Source organism: Callorhinus ursinus, unplaced genomic scaffold, assembly GCF_003265705.2.
Source record: "Callorhinus ursinus isolate GAN/ISIS: 27379988/994484 unplaced genomic scaffold, GSC_fseal_2.0 scaffold8, whole genome shotgun sequence".
Taxonomy (NCBI): Eukaryota; Metazoa; Chordata; class Mammalia; order Carnivora; family Otariidae; genus Callorhinus; species Callorhinus ursinus.
Window position 1 is genome coordinate 1,238,205 of NW_027397070.1, and position 20,628 is coordinate 1,258,832.

Sequence of the window (20,628 nt, forward strand, 5' to 3'; positions counted from 1 at the left end):
TTTTGATGGGCTGTACCTCCTTCTCTTGCCTGAAGTTAAACATCATCATCAGAATTTTAACTTCACGGTGGCAGAAACTTGGGCTGGTTTCTGCTTCCATTGCATCCTCAGCACTCAGCAGAAAGCTTGTATACCATTGGCACTCAATAAATATCTGATAAATGGACACTTGCTTGATTAATCAAGTAATGAAAAATGAACAGATTACTTCCTCCCTGTCTGGCTTCTGAGTTGTGGGTCCCAGAAGCAGAAGCTGCTAGGTGGGCCAGAAAAAAACATAGGATGTCTAGGAAAAGAACTGTTCGTACCTTTCCTCATCCTTCTGTGCATGTCAGAGCCTCAAAACTCAGGAACAAGGACCCCAGAGATCGTGAACCCCCCCAAGTGTCTTTCAACAAAAGACTATCTCCCTGGTTGTTTCTTTTCAAAGGATCAGCCTCCTGGGGCTGATAAGAGAATGGCACCATCTGCTGGAAACACAGGTGACGAGCGGCAGAGGGGCACCAGAACCTCGTCGAAAGGGGCCTGTTGGATTGCTGCCTTTGAACGAATCCGAATCCGAGTGTGTCTTTCAATAGCGCAAGCACCAACCACCCCCCAGGACCTCTTTCCTTTATTGCTGCAGCAATGAAGCAGCCACATGGCTGTTGCAGATAAGGTGGCCCGAGTGCATCACGCATGCAAAGTAGGCTTCGCGGTAAACAGCACGGAGAAGAACCACAGATGCACCATGTCCCGGCTTCTCTGCCTTGTGCTGCCCTTCCTCTGTAAGTGGCTCCCAGGTATGTCTGTGCGATTTCCCTCCACTTCTCAGTCCTCATTTCCTATCCTTTTTCTTTTGTCAGATGGCTCCTGCAGGACTGAAATTATACAGTCTTCCAACCTAGCTGCCATGATCGGGACAGATGGGACGTTTCAATGCCAGTATAATATTCTCGTTGGGAATTATGACTCTGTGTACTGGTATCTGCAAAGAGCTGACCAAAGGCTCACCAATATCAACCATATATCTCAAGGCACCATGGAATCGGAGCATTACCTGTTGTCTGTGAACAGAGAGCTGTCCTCCAGTACCTTAACCATTAAGCATGTGCAGCCAAGAGACAAAGCCATTTACTACTGTGCTTTCTGGCACCATGATACAGACTGTGCATCACACTGAACAAAAACTGTAAGCCTCAAGCAAGTTCAACGCCGAAAATCCAAAGCGTCATCCAACAAGAAAGAAGGTGTTCAGTGTCATCTTGGACTCGCCCCATTCATTCCTCGGTTCATTCATTCAAAACCAAGGGGCCCTTATGGTTTACAAATGAATATACTAAGTGCTATGGGGATACAAAGATAGAAAACAAGCATTTCTCAAATAATAAAATGTAGGGGCGCCTGGGCAGCTCAGTCATTAAGCATCTGCCTTTGGCTCAGGTCATGATCCCAGGGTCCTGGGATCGAGCCCCGCATCAGGCTCCCTGCTCCACGGGAAGCCTGCTTCTCCCTCTCCCACTCCCCCTGCTTGTGTTCCTGCTCTCACGATCTCTCTGTCAAATAAATAAATAAAATCTTTAAATAATAATAATAATAATAAAATGTATTCAGAGTAGAGTCTCCTCACTTTTATCTTGCTAAGCCATGAGCAGTGAAACTAAATACTGTGGAATTACTTGAACCTTTGACCTGACAAATAACAGCATAGTCCCCAATACCCAGAGAGACAAATGAATTGGACACACATACAAATTCAAAGCCAACGATCAACATCTTAATCACAGACCCTTGAAAACCTATCATCATTTCTAAAAAGCTGAAAAAATATATTAAATATACATATATACATCCCTGGGAAACTAGATCGATTAGATAAATAGATAGATGATAGATAGATAGATAGATAGATAGATAGATAGATAGATAGATAGATGTAGAGTAGGCAGCATAGTGCCAACAGACTGAGCTCAAATTCAGACTTGAAATCCAGACTTCTTAGGTTTTGAATCCCAGATCTTCCATTTACTGACTTACTAGCTATAGGACCTTGGGCAAGTTATTTTATGCCTTGCTATCCTCATCTACGAAATAATGATAATAGTCGTTGCCTGGCTGGCTCAGTAGGTGGAGCATGCAACTCTTGATCTTGGGGTCATGAGTTAGAGCCCCATGTTGGGCATAGAGATTACTTAATAAAATATTTTTAATTAAAATAATGATAATCATCACTGTAGAGAATTGTTACAAGAATTAAGTGAACTATTACACATCATGCACTTAGAACTATGCTTGGCACATAGGAAGCACTCGGTTAGCACCAGCTACCCTCGGTGGTTGTGGTAATGATATCGTCACGTCCCTACCACTGGGCTGGGTTAAGCCTTGAGGAGCTTGTTGATAAAGGGAAGTCAATCTCTTGGGCAATTAAACATTCTTTTATATATTAGTATCCCACCTAGTAGGAATGAAATATCAATGAAAATTGAGAGAAATACAATGCAAAAGATCTTCAGGACCTTTTTCACTAGATGCTGATAAATTATTGAAGGCTTCTTACATAGAAAAAAATAAAACCAGAGGAAAGTAATTTCTGCTTGACCCTCATAAAACAAGCAAATAGAGACTTTATGAGATATTAAAATACAAGCGTAGCCTCCACTTATTAAATGGATAGTGGAATAATTTATAAATATAGAGCCCAAAGTAAAATTAAAGTTGTTTATGAGCATAATTATAAATAAGGAATTGGTTCCATCAACATCACAAGCATACTACATGACCTGAAAAAGTTCCCACCGACAAGAATATTACAAATGAAGTCAAAGCACACCTGACCTTAGGACATCCTAAAACACTATCAAGTGAAGATTATCCCAAGATTCCAAAAGTACATAGGTTCTACAAAGACACATCCATATTGGCTTCTGCTTATTCAAGGCACCATCCGGGAAAACTCCTTGGCGTGATTTGCGGAGCTGAGAACAGGGAGTAAATAGGACTGTCTTCCCTATTTTCTCTTCTGAAGGTGCACGTCACTTGCTGCTTCATGATGCTGCATTTATTCATCAATGGAAACCCCTAACCCCCTGCTGTCTTGCTGGCTTTCTCATTTGCAGCCAACATACGGGGTCCTCGGCACTGCCCCCCGCCCCGCAAGAGCTGCCTTTAAGGGCACAGACTCACACAAAAAGGTTTTCTTGGGATAAAGAACTGGAGGAAAACTCTTTGCACAATTTGGCTTTGGGGATCAGATTTCAAAGTCTTCACCCTGCCTGGATAGGCACAGACCCAAACAGTGTCTGGTGAGAGAACAAAGTCACTTTCCTCCTGGGCTTGCTCTTCTCCGGGGCACCTCGGGGTTATTGATGACACATCTCCAGAATTGCTGAATGTTAAACTGGAGAAACCAGATTTTCTTTTTTTTTAATTTTTTTATTGTTATGTTAATCACCATATATTACATAATTTGTTTTGGTGTACTGTTCCATGATTCATTGTTTGTTCATAACACCCAGTGCTCCATGCAGAATATGCCCTCCTCAATACCCATCACCAGGCTAACCCATCCCCCCACCCTCCTCCCCTCCAGAAACCTCAGTTTGTTTTTCAGAGTCCATCATCTCTCCTGATTCGTCTCCCCCTCTGACTTACTCCCCTTCATTCTTCCTCTCCTGCTATCTTTTTTTTTCTTTTTTCTTAAAATATGTTGCGTTATTTGAAACCAGATTTTCTAAAGGACACTTACAACTCTAGTAACCCTGCAGGGCTCTCTGCCAGTGGAAAACCTACTCTGTAATACCAGGTCTCTGATTCTGCCATGCTGAATCTCCATGAAAGGAATCATCTTCCTTGCTTTACAAAACGCACTACTATCAAAGATGAAAGAAAGTTTGGAAGAAAAACAAAGTCATTAGAGAACTATATGTGGACAGGGGAGTCCTTCCCAAGGGCAGGTTTCTGGGTGATGATCTGTCCCGACCACCTCATCACCTAACTGGAAGATGTCCAGTCTCTCCACGTGATCCTTGAAGGACAGTCAGAGAAGAGAAGGTGAGCAGGAAGGTTAACAAGTGCTCATCAAGTATAGATAAGCCTCAGAGTATAGAATTGGCCTGGTTCGTTTTTTATTCAGAAGTATGTATTGAGTGTCTACCATGTGCCAGACACCATGCCAGGGGCCAAGGTGACCAAGGCACGTGACACAAGCTTTCTGCCATTCTGGAGTTCACACTGTAGTAGGGCTTACAGCCCAACCGAGGAACCAGAGGAGACACACGTGGGAGCAAGAGAGGTACTTGGTTGTAGAGCGATGACAGGAGTGTTCCAGGACCAGAAAGCACAGATTGGAATTAGGACCTTGAGATTTCGGAATGCATTGGGAGATGGGAGCCAGGAAAACATTTTCAAGGAACTGAGCTGAGACTAAATATGGAAAAGTTTATTTGTTTACATCTCAAGGTCCCAAACCAGTAAGAGAAGCAGAATTACCACTCAGCAAAGTCCCAGCTGGCCTCTGTACCGCTCGGCTTGGCAGCTGCTTCTTTCAGCACCACACAGCTGGGGAGCGAGCCGCAGATGGAGCAGTGGCAGCCAAAATCTTTTTAGAGACAAATGACACTGTGATTTTCCTTGACACCCATTGAAATTCCTCACTAATTTCCAAAAATATCTTATGCTTGCTGTAAAACAACCAGTGGGGCTCAGACATTTCAGTTGAAAACAAAGCAATCCCAGCCGCCTAAGCGTTCCGAGCCCGAATTAGCCAGACCCAGGAGAACCACTTACTTACTGAAGGCCATCCTGGGACACCAAGCGGCTGAGATCCTGGCCAAGGGAAACTGGAATGGTGTTTGCTCTCTTCATTCACCTCCATCCCTGTTCTTCAGTTGCTTGCCCGACCGGCTGGTGCCAGAGCAGAGGAACCCAAGAGCAAGGACGGCAACTAGAAACGGGGCAGAGAGCCCATAACTGCCGGGCCTGGACAAAGAGCAATCGTGGCCACATATTAGAGTCTGACTTTGTTGTCCCTGAAGCTTTATGGGAGAAGTTTGGGGATATGAGGATGAAATAACGCAAGCAAAGAGCTTTCCTTCTCTACAATTTCTCTCTTTTTCTCTCCCAAAGAACTCAAAGGGAGTGGGGAAAGAGTGGATGTGTTCTCAAATCAAAGGCAAAGAAGTTCCTGAAACTTCCAATTAGAGAGAAAATCAGAAGTTCTGGCACGCTCTCCCACTAAGATTCCAGTGATCCTATGGATAGATGCGTGATACTAAGGACCCAGAGTGGTAGAGACCATCAGAGAGAATGGCACTGGGCTGGGGCACATAGGAGCCAGTTGTGGGTTGATTTGATCTGACCATGGGGTCTTTTTGCTTCTTCAAGTTTTCCTATTCTTTCTTCATCCAGATGGACAAAAAAAAAAAAAAAAACCCAGAAAACAAAAAACAAACAACAACAACAAAAACCCGCCATGACAAGGGCTTTAGCTCCTACGGGCCTCTATCTTTAGCTGCCCAAGACTCCTTTGCCTAAGGACATAAAGTGAGTGACACAGCTCCATTCAGGTCCTCCTGTACCTGCCCAAAGTCCTACACACAGCCTAACATACCTCAGCCAACACCTCCTTCCCTCAGCAGAATGTTCTGTGCCACACTTGAAATTATAAGCTCTGTGTCTCCCTTGGTAACTATGGCTCAGGTAGGGATCTATGACTAAGGCCACTACCCCAACCATGGCAAAGCAGAAGGGATGTGGCAAAGAACCAACATCTGCAGTAGGCTTACCAGCGTGTGCCAGGCATCAGGATAAGTGCTTCACATGTGTTCTCTCATTTCAACCTCAGGACATCCCTGCAAGGTAACTACAATGACCCTATCTGCAGATGAGGAAATCAAGACTTGGAGATGTAACTTACCCAGCTCCTGGTAAGTTGCAAAAGAGGATTCAAAAATCAGAGCCATTAGCCCTGCAAAGCCAGTTTTCCTTTTGCTTATAGATGACATGGGTAGTGATACCACATAGCCACCCTGGGTGACGTCAGAATGTTGGCCACTGCAATGACCAACAGGGTCTAGCCAGGTGGGATTTATCCTGCTGGGGCAGAGGGCCCCCTCTCCCTACACCTACAACAATGGATAGAAGACCAGCCTCCCAGGTTTTGGCAAATCCTTTCCTAATCCCATCCTTCACTAGATGAGCAACCCAGAATGCTCCTTGACAGTCAGGAAACTCCAGAGAGAAATCCTGCTTAGACTAGCAAATCTCTGCCAAGCTCCTAATATTGAAAAGCCCCATGCTGGGCACTGAGAATGCAAACATAAATAAGATACAGCCACTGTTCTAAAGAATCTTGAAGTCCAGTGCAGAAAACAAACACATTATCAGATAATTACAATAGAGGTAATAAGTGCCATGACCCAACAAGTTCAGGGAACCCAGGGGACACTTTCCCTCAAGTTGGGGTGGGGAAGGGAGAAGGAAGTTCTGGTTTTGCAGGAAGAAGGAGCAGCTAGTGCAAAAACTGGAAATATAAAGACTATCATACATCTTTTAACCTGCAAGTACTTCTGCGCAGCTGAAGTACTGAGTGCAAGTGGTCAAAAGTGGAACTGGAGAAAAAAGCAGATCGGGAGATCACTAGGGCCATGACACAGGAATTTCATAGTCCCCTAACGGCCAGGGGATGCTACTAAAAGAGTTTCAGCAGAGGCGTGACCTGATCCCCTCTGGTCTGGAGAAAAATTGGTATGATGGCTGCTTGGAGAATGGATGAAAGCAGGGGGGAGTCTGGAAGCGGAGACACTTCTTGGAATAGTATGGCAATAGCTTGCAGCGGGTAAGGAACACTCAGACCAAAGCAGGGGTGGCAGAGGCCAAAGGAAAAGGGACCCGCACAGGAACTACAAGGGGACCCTGCAGGCTGCTCGGCTCCCCACAAGCCCTTGCACCTTGATGATACAGCGCTGTCCCCAGGGAATGGGGTCCAGAGGCCAGCTGACACAGCCCTACTCAACTCTCACAGCTCCGCTCCGGTCAGGGGGGAGTGTTCTTCATGTCCCAGGCAGGGAACCGCCCCCCTCAAAACTGAGTGTTTTGAAGACAGAAGCCAAGTCTTGTTCAACTCCTCTTCTCCCAAATACAATCTGACCTGCCATAGGTAATTAGCCGGGGTTTGAGGAATAAACAGCCCAACCCGTGACCTTGCAGGCCTGTCACACCTCTCTGAGGAAGTGACTAACACCCAACCCCCTTGATAAGAGACAGAACTTCTCATGGGCAGACAACGGCTAATCAGGAGCAGCCAGAGAGCACCTGCATACTGCGCTGCCGCCTCCACAAAGCCATGCTGTGGACCTGTCCCCTCCTCTACCTCGCCACCTTCTGTGCCGGTAAGGACAAGCTGCTGGGCCTTTTACTCTTAGAGAAATGTGCTGCAGGAATGATTTGCTGCCGGAAGGTCATGTTTGCGGGGGAGGAGCAGCGGGGCAGTGGGGGACACGTTGCCAAGCTGGGGTCTGACATCCATCCCCTTGCGGTGGAGGGAGCTCCCCACAGCCTCTCCACCTGAGCTTTCCCTTTCAGAGGTCTCATTGGATATCCTTTTGGAACCAGACACCAAAACCCTGACTGTTCTAGTCGGGGAGACTGCCACCTTGCGCTGCAGCGTATCAGGAGGGGACTTGAAGAACTATCAGGTGAGCTGGTATAAGATGAAAGAAGATAACTCCCTGACTTTAGTATACAGACCAAGCAACAATACTAATGACGATTTAAGGAGTAATTTCAAAGGAAATACCAATGCTTCAAAGAGTCAACTCGACATTCAAAGAACAACAGTAGAAGACACTGGGACCTACTACTGCACGTGTGATATCCACAGTGCTCCAGTCCTGCTTCTGGTCGCCTCAGAACCATACCTGAGCTGAGACCACCTGATAGCCTGATAAGAGAGATAAGAGCTAAGTTGGGGCAAGGGCCTTATTTTTGTGGTTGGTTAAGAGGGGTCTTATTTATCAGTTGAAGAGGGAAGAACGTTCATTAGGGTTTATGCAAAGAGACCAAGGGACCCCTGCACCTGCCTCTCAAGGACTTCTGAGAAAAGGTTGAAATGAACAATCTTCAACACTGAAAAGATTTTCTTATTGTGGAGGCAGGCTACGATGAACAGAATTTCTACTATCATGACTGCTGTAGCTCATTCCATATTGTGAAAGCATTCGTGTGCATAAACTAGATAAAGCAAGGATGGTATTCCATTACCATCCTAATCAAAATTTCCAAAGCTATTAGAAATAGCTTTAACTCTTACTCTGTGAAGAAGGATGAATAGAGTCATTTTCTGAAATGCTCCCTAACTATTTCAGGTATATAATGTTTTAGCTCATCCCTTAATTACAGTGGAGTCCTGGGGGCCCACAGGGATGGCCAGGCTGGGGTAACACCATCTCCTTCATGTCAGTCGCTGAGAGAGGTCTTGGAAACTAATACTTACGGCAATGTAGGATTTCTGAGTTGGTCATGAATCAACTGAATAAAAAAAAAAAAAAGATCCCAAGTCCCAAGTTGAAATGGGTGAGCCAAAAGTGTCTGAGCCTATAGGGAGCCAAGGCCTGAAGGAACCCACTGAGCAGACTGACAGGCAGAAGGGCTTAAGATACAAACACTAGATAACCATCAAGGGAGTGCTTTCACCCCGTTCGCTCTAGTAACCAACTTTTTGTTTTTCTGCTCAAGTGTCTGGTTTGGAACCCTCTCTCCACATTAAGTTACAGCTCAGGCATTAGGATGCAAAATAGACGTTGATTCGTGAGAACAACAGCTCTCCTGATACCTTCTATTCAATATTCCTTCCAATGCGCTATCATCTTCATCACACATTTGTTTATTGGGCAATTATTGTACTTACGATATTGGGATAGGTCGTGGGAATAGAAATAGTTATAAGTCAAGTTCTAGCCTAAGTTCTATTCTCATCAATGTGTCTACAATTTATTTTAGAGATAGCATTAGAATTACAATTCAAGATTACAAACAAATACAAAAATACAAGAAAGCACATACTATCTAACAATGAGTGCTACTGATTTCATATGCAGTGTTCTAGGAACTCATAAAAGAACAATAACTGTGAGAAAAATTTCTTAGAACAGCTAAGGCTTGAAAGAGGCGGGACTTGGGTAAGTGGGAAGGAAGATGAGGGGTATTTCAAAGTGGGTGTACCTAGTTATTTATTGTTCTGTAACAAATTACCACAAAATTTAGAGGCTCGAACATTCATTATCTCACAGTTTCTATAAGTCAAGAAGCCAGGTGTGGCTTAGCTGGGTCCTTTGGCTCAGGATCTCTCATTTGGTGTAATCAAGAGGTCAGCTGGGGTGCCAGGCATCTCCAACACTGACTGAAAAAGATCCATTTCCAAACTCACTCAAGTGGATGTTGGTGATCCTCACATGAGCATCTGCAGAGGGCTCGTCATAACATAGCAGCTTGCTTCCCTAGAGCAAGAACTTGGAAAGAGAGCTTCCAAGATGGAAGGCACAGTCTTTTTGTAACCTAATCTTGGAAGTGACATCTCATTGTTTCTGCCATATTCTGTTCAGTAGAATTAAGTCCATAAGTACAGCTCACACTCAAGAGAAGGAGGTGATTATATAAGAGCATGAATACCAGGGAGCAGAGCTCATTGGAGGCCATCTTAGAAGCTGCCTACCACAGATTAACACAGTAGAGCAGGAAAAGAGAGGGCTCAAAAATCTGGTTGAGACCAACTTGTTTAGAGACCCCTGACCTCTAAGGATAAAGAGATTGGATTGGATTTTATAAGCCAGTATTTCTCAAACTTCATGGTGCATGGGAAGCACTGGGACAGACTGCTGCTAATTATACTTTTGAGCCCCAGTTCGAAAATTCTTATTCAGGCTTTCTGTGGGTAGGCCTGGGAATGTGCATTTATAACAAGTGCCCAGGTGATCCTGATGCAAGTGGGTTCAAGGACATGCTTTGAGAAATTCTGCTGTGCCCAGGTTCTCCTGCCCTCACTACAAAGAAATGGATATTAGAGGTGGTCAGGGCATCTCTTGAACAATGGCTCTCAATTCCAATTGCATATTTTAAATGCCTGGGAAAATTCCTTAAAAATACCAATGTCTGGAACACATCCCCAGAGATTCTGATTGAATTGGTGTGGGCATGAAGCTCTGGTTTCCCAGGTAATTCAACCTCCCTCTCCTGCCCTCTCCTCTTCCCCTCTCCAGTTTAAGATCTTGCTATTTCAATTGTGGTCTCCAGATAGCATCAGCATCACTTGGAATTTTGTCAGAATGCAGAATCTCATGCACCACCCTCGATTTAGTGCATCAGAATCTGCATTTTTAACAAGATTCTCTAGGTGAGTTATATGTATATTAAAGTTCGAGAAGCACCGGTCTAGGGAAGCCGTCACTATTGAAAAATTTCATAGAGGTGGAAAAATATAAATCTGTTTTTCCCAAATGCCACCCAAAAAATCCGTATTTGTAAGAAGCTCCTGAAGGGGTGCTGATGTGCAGCCAGGTGTGGGACTCACAACGAGCAATCACTCATCCCCAAATCAGGTTACAGATTATTCGTGTTACCAATATAATAAATATTCTCATTGAGTCATTGAGGTGCTATCGTGTCCTTGTATGCTCTATGGAAGAAAGCATTACATAAATTCCAGGTATGATCCTTTCTCATTCATCCACAAGCAGATTAGGAAATGAATTAATATTTATAGAGTCAATGTACTTTTTACCGCACCATGTGACCATAATAGATTATCCACTGTAATCCAGAAGCTTGTGCTACAGACCTTCAACTCAAGATCAAACCAGAAAAAAGAACATGAATCATTACAGTCTGATTAAGTCTGATTGGGAAGAAAAGGGACAAGAGTGAGAGCATGTGTCTCTCATTGTCTGTTTCTCCTTCAGGACAGATGAGAACATGAAGTTCTCAGAACCTGAGACAGGCACGGGGTGAGGATGAAAAACAGAGCCTGTAGCCAAGGAAGAGGGACATCTTGGGAGAAAACAAGCAGCCTGCCCAGCAATGATCTGCAAGAGTCTGAGCACAAAACAGTGAAAAAGGAAACCGAACATAAATTAAAATTAGAGACCAGGGGGGCGCCTGGGTGGCTCAATCGTTAAGTGTCTGCCTTCGGCTCAGGTCATGATCCCGGGGTCCTGGGATCGAGCCCCGCATCGGGCTCCCTGCTCAGCGGGAAGCCTGCTTCTCCCTCTCCCACTCCCCCTGCTGTGTTCCCTCTCTCGCTGTGTCTCTCTCTGTCAAATAAATAAATTAATTAAATTAAATTAAATTAGAGACCTGGAGAAATGTCCTGAGCTTACCAGCTGGTAATTGAGAAAATCTTTTATATTTTACCTGGGGCTCCAGACTGAGGTGGAGATAGGGCCATCAAGGGCCTTAGCATTATATAAACATGGGTGAAGAGTTTCTGAAGAAATTCCAAAGCCAAATGAATGGCAGGAAAGTCAGCTGATATTTTTGTATTGTCCGTGTTCTTCCCCACTACACTGGTAAAGCCAACTGAGAGTTGACTAAAGTCATATTATTGTTGTCGCCATTATCCTGCTTTCTGTGATTCTTATCCATCATAAAAAGTGCTCACTTGCGCACTGGGTGTTATGCACAAACGATGAATCATGGAACACTATATCAAGAACTAATGATGTAATGTGTGGTGATTAACATAACAATTAAAAAAAAGTGCTCACTTGAAAGAGTTTATAGCAGTGAAGAGAAATCCCAGAGAGTATCTGCCCAGACTGTAAAAGGTCTCTGAGTTCATTTGTCAGGGCGTTGTAATAGGCATGGTGCTTCCACTGGGCTCCCCAGCAAAGTCCCTAAGCATGACAAGTGGCTAACAATGGAAAATATGATTGCTCAAAGGCAGCAAGAAGGTGGTAGCTTATGTCTAAAAACAGTGCCATGGACTGGCTGCATGTATGAACAGGCCATCCAGCACCATGGAACCATGGTATGGAGTGACTGGCAACAGAAAAGAAGAGGATCGGGGTATATGTCTTCCTCTGCATCAGAGAAGGCCACAGTCAGCCAAGAAAGAGAATGTGATTCCTATCATACATTGTATTTTCTGAAGGGGTCACAACCTTGAAGAAGTTACTCTTTACAGCACCCTGAAAGTGCCCAGGGAACATACAGGTAGGGCCCAAGTAAGGAAATGGACTCAAGGAAATCCAAGTTGTGACCTTCATTCTGAACAATTAAGGCTTTAAACAGAAAATTAGAGCCACTGAATTTAAAAGCCAGAGGGATCTTAAAGGCCAAGCAGGAATCCCTCCATTCAATTTTTATGTTCATTAAATAATAATGGAATAAATGATCATCCAAACTCAATTAAAATATTTTCAATGACAGTTCTTATTTTTAAAAATCACCTCTTATATGAAATTGAGGTCTGCTTCCCTGTAACTTTTTTTTGAAGTATAATTAACATACAAAGTTATGTTAGTCTCCAGTGTGGAACCTACTGATTTGACAATTCTATACATTATTCAGTGCTCACCATGGTAAGTGTGGTCACTATCACAAAAGGTGGGTGCGTAGGGGGATGGGAGAAATAGATAAAGGACATTAAGAGGTACAAACTCCCAATTATAAAAGAAATAAATCACGGAGATGCTTCTTTATAACTTTTTATGTTGGTATTTGTTGTGCATTCTGAAACAACACCAGCTAAGTCTTACCTTTATATTTTCACATATTTGAAGACAGATATCATATCCAACCTCCCAGGCCCTCATTTCTCTATACCCAATACTCTCAACCATTCCTTATGGCTGTCTCATTAGCTTTAAGGTCCTCAAGAGGAGACTCTAAGTGCAGTATATTTTTCTGTTCCACACAATTCTCAATAGTGTGATTCTCAGGTGGTGGGGAGTCAATAAATATGAGTGAATGCATGAATACCTATGTGTCCAATGACTGTTCAGTGTGTCCACTTAGATGTCTCAAAGTCACTTCAACTCAACTCCAAGACTTACATCAAAATCTTCCTTCCAAATATGGTCTTTTCCTGAGGTTTCCTATCTCAGTGAATAACATTGCCATCTCCAACCCAGGCGCCCCTCTCCATCCTCCACTACCAACACCCTTGGTCCAAACTTCCATTTTCTCCTTTGAAATATTTCATTAGTCTTTTGAATGATCCTCTGGGACCTTCCAACTGATCCTCCCCACAGCAGCCAGAGTGATTTTTTCAACATACAAATATGCTTATGTTACACCCCTGCTTAAAAACCCTTCAGTGACTTCCCATTGCTTACAGGCAAAAGGCCATACAAAATCCCCGAAGAGGCCTCCACAACCCTGCAGAGTCTGACCCCTTCTCATCTATACTGCCAATACTTCTTACCCGCCTCCTTCATTTCCCGTGCCCCTGTCAAACAGACCTTCTTCCAGTTGCTGAAATGCACAGGTGCCCTCCCAACCCAAGACTTTTGCACATTATATTACTCCCTCCTTGTGGAACACTTCTCCTATCTCTTCATCACCTGTTTAACTCCTACTCACCTTCAAATCAAAGTTTACACATCAATTCCTCAGAGATGTCTTGAGATCTCCCAGCAAGTTCAGATGTTTATTTGGGGTTTTTAAAATATGCCTCCAGGGGTAGAGGGAAGGTGGGGTGGAGAATAGAAAAGGAAGAAAAATAAAATAAAATATGCTTTCATATATCAGTTTGCAATATTATTTCATTAATTTAATTAATGTCTATTTTTCTAGTTTGTAAGCTCTGAGAGATCTGGGACTATATCAGCTTTTGCTTATCATTGAACCTGACCAATTGCATAAATGCATTTGTATGAATAAATGAATGACTCTGGGATCTTGAGATTTCCCAGAATTTGGTGCTCATCACTGACTCTGAGCTGCAATAAGGTCCCTTACCATAGTCTCCGCTTTTCAGTGGTCTTGGAGACCCCAGAGTCACCCTGAGCTAGAGGCCAAGCGTTCCAAGGATTTCCACCCATTCTCTAGTGGTCAGATATCCTAAGGAGCCCATTTGGGCTGAGAGGTCAAAGGGTCCTGCATATTTTTGAGCCAGTTACCACATAGGGTTTTGGAACAGGTAAGCAAAACCCACCCAGAGAGGCTGGCCAGGTAAGAGGAAATCAGAGGAGCCACTATGATTATTATTTTCTCCGTGACTCCTGGCTGGGCTTATGATGAGCCCTTTTGGTGTTTTGGATTTTGTGTGGATGTTTTCAGTAGCTATATTATTAAAATACACAAGTCTATAATTATGCATATCCTCATCCCTCAAATATGTACTGAGCACGTACAATATTCCTGGTGCTGTGCCACATGCTGAGTTACAAAAACCACCAAAGCTCAATTCCTGTCTTCAAGGTGCTCTTCCCAGTGGGAGAAATAGACATGCAAATAGAGCCTTGTTAACAGAGGAAGGAGCAAACACGTGTGTCGACGTAGAGAAGACAGTGATGGCCAGAAGCTGGGGAAGGCTTCTCAGAGGAGGTGATAGGAGCTCATCACAGAGAAAATACTTGCTTCCCTGAGGTAATGCACTCTTGGAGATATTTGAAGTTGACCCAGGAAGGAAGACAAGCATTCTCAACAGTCACACACACACACACACACACACACACACACACACACACACACAGAGGGAGAGAGAGAGGGAGAGAGAGAGAGGGCCCTTCATCAACGATGTTCTTAATTTAAGTCAGTAAATAAACTAATGGAAAAATACTGAACCTGGACTAGGCACAATCAGCCCTTTTGTGAGGAAGCTAATGTCACAGGGGCTTCTTAACCACAGATGTAGCAAATTCCCTGCCTAGGAAAGCCTTGAGATTTCCAAAATGCTGCCATTGTACACACCACAAAACAGACCAGCTCAAGGGTGGTGGTATGGGCTAAGATAAGAAGTAAGCAAGGAGGAAGGGAGAGGGAAAGAGGAACATTGTTTCCCTGAGGAATGTCCCCTTCTGTGTGTTCTTTGATTTCAGTCAGTTTGAAACATTGAGATTTCTTCTCAGATATGCTCGTCTAAATCTATAAATCCTGATCTAGGTTGATTGAGTTGTTTCAATTCATGTAGTTGTCTTTAGGCAGAACAAGAGTACAACTTTTCTTCTGTAAAATAAAAAAAAAATTAGCTATAAATGGTCCTCTTTTCTGCTTCTCCTCCGGAGTTGTCACTCTTCTGGAAGCTCTAGAAAGAAACAGCTGTCACATTCACGACAGCCTGGCATATTTTCCTCTTTGTATTAGTCAACTCTGTTGTGGAAACAAACAGCACCAATATCTCAGTAGCTTAAACTGTGAATATTTACTTCTTGCTCCTGCTTTTACAAGTCCGTGGCTGTGAGGTGCCTGCTAAGCTCTGCTCCCTGTGTCTTCCCATTCCAGAATCCAGGCTTAAAGATAATTCCCTATTTGGGACACACAGTTCTCATGGCAGAGGAAAAAAGAGCAAGAGAGCTGGCAGAAACTCCAGGTGCTCCTTAAAGCTTCTGCTCAGTCATCGTCATCATCATCATGTCCACTCACATTCATCACCCAAAGCCCTTCCACAGCCAAGCCCAATATCAACTGGGCAGGGACTCACACCCTTCCCACAGAAGCTACTGCAAGACACACAGCAACAGGCAGGAAATGGCAATCCTCTCACATGGAAGGGGGAATCGATTGCTTCACAACAATAATACAACCTACCATTCCTTTGGACTCCACCCACATAATTTATATCCAATATAGGGAGTCTCTCCCCCTGTCAACTAAAAGGAAATGTGATATGATTGTTTTCCTTCCTCTGAGAATTGTTACAAACCCCTAGGGCAACATTTGCCAAATGGTTCTTCAGAATATTACTGTCCCCTGAGCTGTTAACAGTTCTTAAGCAATTTAAATGGATTCCATGGTCAAATAAGTTGGGAAAATGCTCTATATTAATTGCCCTCTCTTACTATTCACAATATTTTATTATCAGATTAAATGTTCTGGCAATGCCTGCTGTAAAGATACCTACTTAACCCAAGACTGGGATCACAGCTTTCTTTCCAAGATAGCATTATCATTAATATCTCATGAGATTCTAGTCACTAACACTGCCCTAAAGGAATACGGGAGAACCACCCAGATGGATTCTTGTTTCTTCATTTGTGTGTCCGGATTGAAGGACACCTAATGATGCTGAGAGTCAGTATCCTGACCTCCAAAAGAAGGTGTCCTGCTAAAATCAAACTGTGTGTTAGAAATCCAAAAATGCTAATTTGGATATTACCCTTTGCCTACTGAATTAAGTATAAATACCGCAAACTGGCTTTGATGTCTTCCTTCCTTTATGCAACAAACACATCTTGAGTCCTCCTCTGTGCCAAACACCCTGCCAGACACCGAGTACATAGTGTGAACAAAATAAACATGGGCCCTGCCCTCATGGATTTACCAGTTTAAGAGGAGACAAACATAAAACACACACAGTCATAGATAGCCAATGATCATAGACCCTCTCAGCAGTGGACAACACAGGTGTCCACCCATTCTTCTTGCAATGCTTCCTGCACTTAGCTTCTGAGATGCCACATTTTGCTGATTCTCCTCTGCATCACTTGCCTCTCCCTCCCAGTCTCCTTTGCTGGGGCTCTTCCTCCCCTGGCTAGCTTCTAAACATAGAGCACCCAGGACCCTTGCTTGGGTCCCTCTCGCTTTCTGTCTCTCCCCTCCCCACCAGTGATCTCATTCACCCTGACGGCGTTAAATTCCACATATGTGCTCCTGACTCCCAAATTTGTATCTCCAATGCGGAACTCCCCTCTGAGGATATAACCTCCCCCAGTTGAACCACCTTAGCACTTCCCTCTCTCGAGTCATTTCATGTGCTCTCTCTTCTTCCAAGATTGTTTGGATACTTCCTTTAGGCTCCTCCTAATTTATAAACTCTTCGAGGGCAGCTATCCTTGGTCTGTTTCATGTTCGGTTTCCACAGTATGTCGCATAGTAAGTGTTTAATATCTGATTATTGAATTTAATGTTTGAACTGAATTTCTGCTTTAGGGATCACTGAGACACAGATGTAATGAAAGGGAATATTTTATTTCAAGAAATAATGCCTCACCCTTCTGTATTTCCCAGTGAACAGCCTCAGATGAGAGAACACAGCTCCGTATATTGGCATGAGGTGAATACTTAAATTCAAAAATGCTAAATCGAGCCAGTATCATCCCTTGTGGTCACAGAAACCACCGCAAAGGTTTTATAAATTGTTTGCCTTCCTGCACCCCATCTGGCAATGCTGGCATCTTATAGCCACGGATGACTAACTCTTCACAATAGTCCCCAACTGAATCTACTCCCTACTTCAAAAGGAAAAGGTAAAAGAAAACAGCAAGAGCTTGTCCCAAACTCTCCCACCCAACCAGAGCAGAGATTCAATTGCATAATGCTGACACCTCAATTTAGTAGTCAGGCCCGAAGAGGAGATCAAAGAGGAATACCCGCCCCCCCATGCAGGCACCCGGGTGGCTCAGTGAGTTAAGCATCTGGCTCGATTTTGGCTCAGTGGCTCAGGTCATGATCACAGGGTTATGAGATCAAGTCCCTCATCAGGCTCTGTGCTGAGTGTGGAGCCTGTTTAAGATTCTCTCTCTCCCTCTCTATTGGACCAGCCCTTAAAAAAAGAGAGAGAGAGGGACAGAGAGAGAAGAAGACCCCCTGCATTACAGAAATGTGTCTCCCCAGCAGCTCTAACAAGAGCATGTGGCACCTGCACCTCTGATGCTTCATCTGAGTTTTGGTCCTGTATTTTTCAAGCCTCTCTCCCAAGGCCACTTCCACCAGTCAAAAGCAGCTCAGTTTCATACACCTTAGAAAAACAGAGGACCAATGGAAACTGAGCATTGTCTAGAGAAAAGCTAAGAACTGTTTTATACTCAATGATTTGCACAAGTGAGTCGGGGGTCCCCCATGGCAACATAGGGAGGCCCTGATTATGGGACACAGTCCCCGTGGCACACCTCCTTTGTGTGTGCCTAGAGAGGCTGCCATTTCTCGTCTTGGCTGCCCTAAAGAAAAGTTTGCCTGTGGCCTTCACACGCCTGAAACTTAGGATTTAATCTCTCAAAATAAGAGGAAAATTGTCTGGATTACATCTTTTCTGCAAAAATAGACATTTTTCAACAGCCATAGCATTTTTTTTTTTTTTGCCATAGCGTTTTAAATGGTCTTCTTTCTCTGGGAGTATCCCTTCCCCATCACACTTCCCTGAATAAACACATATTTACTAACAAGGGTGGGTAGGATTTCCCCTGGGAGTCTGGGGTGCTGTCCAGCTGGGTCTCCAACCGCGTTGGGAATCAAGGTAAACACAGCAGATTGTGAGTAGAGGCAGCATTTTCCTCCCTGGCATGCTGCAGCTGTGACCCTCTGCTCAGCCTCTGGGTCACCAATCCGGAACTTGAGCTGGTACTTTTAAAAATAAAGTATTCTGACAGCGAGAGATCATTATGAGCTGAGCCTTGCAAAAACCATCTTTCCCTGTGCACTTCAAGTCTGTCTTCTTGGCATGTGCCATTCCCTATGCATCTTCTGTTATCCTACATCCCTGATTTCTCACCACAGCCTGGACACCGCAGTCAGTTTAGATTGATACTGTGCACTCTGTCACTCGTAATGCCAGAGCCATTTGATAGATGCAGGTCGTTCATCACATGGAGCAGCCCCACTGTACCCTTCTTTGGTAACTTCGCAAGTTCACACAGTCGCTGCTCAGTCATGCCCATAGGCAAACTCACAGACTGCTTGGTAATTAAAGCCCTGCCAACCGGATAGCTTGTTTTTCTACTCCATAATCTTTGCTTTCACTCATATTAAGCGTTCATCATGCACCTCTGTGTTCACCATGCTTTCCCTTGTCACCTCCATGACGTATGTAACAGCACCTACATTCCAAACTGGCTCTCACCCAACAGTGCCACAGTGATCATAAACAACCACCCCTAACTGTGGTCAGCCAGGTGAGTATGATCAACAATATTGTATTTACCTCCATCTTTGCCCCTCTACCCATCCCCACTTTCCACCACAGACTCACCACAAACCCCCAGTAACCAACCAGAAAGTCAGAGCTGCTCGGGGTGTAGCAATGGGGCGGCGGCAGGTGCAGAGCGGGCGAGGGTCCTGGGACGTGATGAGGGCACCGCGTTATGGCGACCCAAGCTCCTGTACCAACATCCACCCGCTCAAATACTAACTTTCCCACTTCGTTGGTTTAGGAAGTCTCTTGTTCTAACCCCCAAAGCCACCTCATGGCCACATCTTTGTATCTACACAGCTGCCTTCCCCAGAGCACCAGGGAATGGGGCCACGTTCCTCATCCATTGTCTCCTCAGTGAACTCTGTCTCTTTAGAGCTGAGGCCATGTTTTAGCCATTCTCTCAGGCTCATTTCTTTTTTTCCTCCCAACCTGTAATAAAACAAAGCAAAGTAGTGTGTTAACTCAGAGCCCAAGAACTGGGTGGCGCCTTTGGAACGGTGTCTGGGCTGGAAGTCCAACTGGAAGAAGCATGGAGGACACATAGCTGCTACTGGGAGCTGTGGAAGCCAGTGGCACGGAGGGCCAAAGTGTTTGGGCAGCTGGGCCTGCCACACGCCTCTCCCAAGGAAAAGAAAGCAAGGCCTCCCTTTCTTGGCGTTTGTGCTCCTCCGGCAGCAAGACTCAACCCAGAGGATGGGGTCATCTCACTCTCTCCCACTGGAGGTAGAATAGGGAGGGTCTCACGCCCCTCCTCTCCTTTTCATTGAAGGGTGAGGGGCTTTATTTGCCTCCCTGTGGGAGATGAAGCAAGGAATTTCCCTAGGGTTCTGGGAGAGCCCAGTTATGTCACCACCCTCTGCTCTAGGGGACAACTGGCAGGTTGGCAGATATAGGATCTTATGATAAGATCTTAATTCCACAGCGGTATAGATCCAGAACCACGGAGTTTGAGCTCCCCCTAAGCACTGACATAACTACATTCTACTTTTTCATAAGCTTCTATCACCAAAGGAATTTAAAAAGCAGTTATCTTCTCCCTATCCCTGCCCTGTCCCTCAGCCCTACTCCCAACCAAGAACCTTGAACAAAATATTTTTCTCCATTTCAGAGGAGAAAAGCAGGGAGTGCTTTTTCTAATGTGCAGAGAAATACTAAAAAGGAGAAGAGGCTTCAATTTAGCCCATTTTAAACTAATAGCCTATCTGCTCCCAATCCAAGTTTTTCCCACTTTTTCCTCTTTTGGGAGATATTGTTGAATGGAAGGACAAAATTACCATTGTTTCATTTTGTTTTTCTTTTAAGATTTTATTTATTTATTTGAGAGAGAGCATGAGAGGAGGGAGGGTCAGAGGGAGAAGCAGACTCCCGGTCGAGCAGGGGGCCCAATGCGGGACTCGATCCCGGGACTCCGGGATCATGACCTGAGCCAAAGGCAGTCGCTTAACCAACTGAGCCACCCAGGTGCCCTCATTTTGTTTTTTTTATAAAGAGACTTCTACCAACAAAGGCATAAGACTAGTCTCTTATCAGCATGAAAACCTCTGTTCTGGCCTCTCCATGTTCTACCTGAGGACCATCAACAC

The 20,628-nt window shown here is 44.4% G+C and overlaps 1 long non-coding RNA gene and 1 gene segment (V, D, J or C); both read left to right on the forward strand.

The window, feature by feature from the left end:
- The window catches only part of LOC112822597 (T cell receptor alpha chain constant-like), a 387,302-nt gene that overhangs the window by 230,542 nt on the left and 136,132 nt on the right, over window positions 1–20,628 (forward strand).
- On the forward strand, window positions 7,127–11,587 carry LOC141373224 (uncharacterized). Its single transcript, XR_012378928.1, has 3 exons — window positions 7,127–7,370; window positions 7,564–7,676; window positions 10,935–11,587. It is a non-coding gene; the product is annotated as an uncharacterized lncRNA (long non-coding RNA).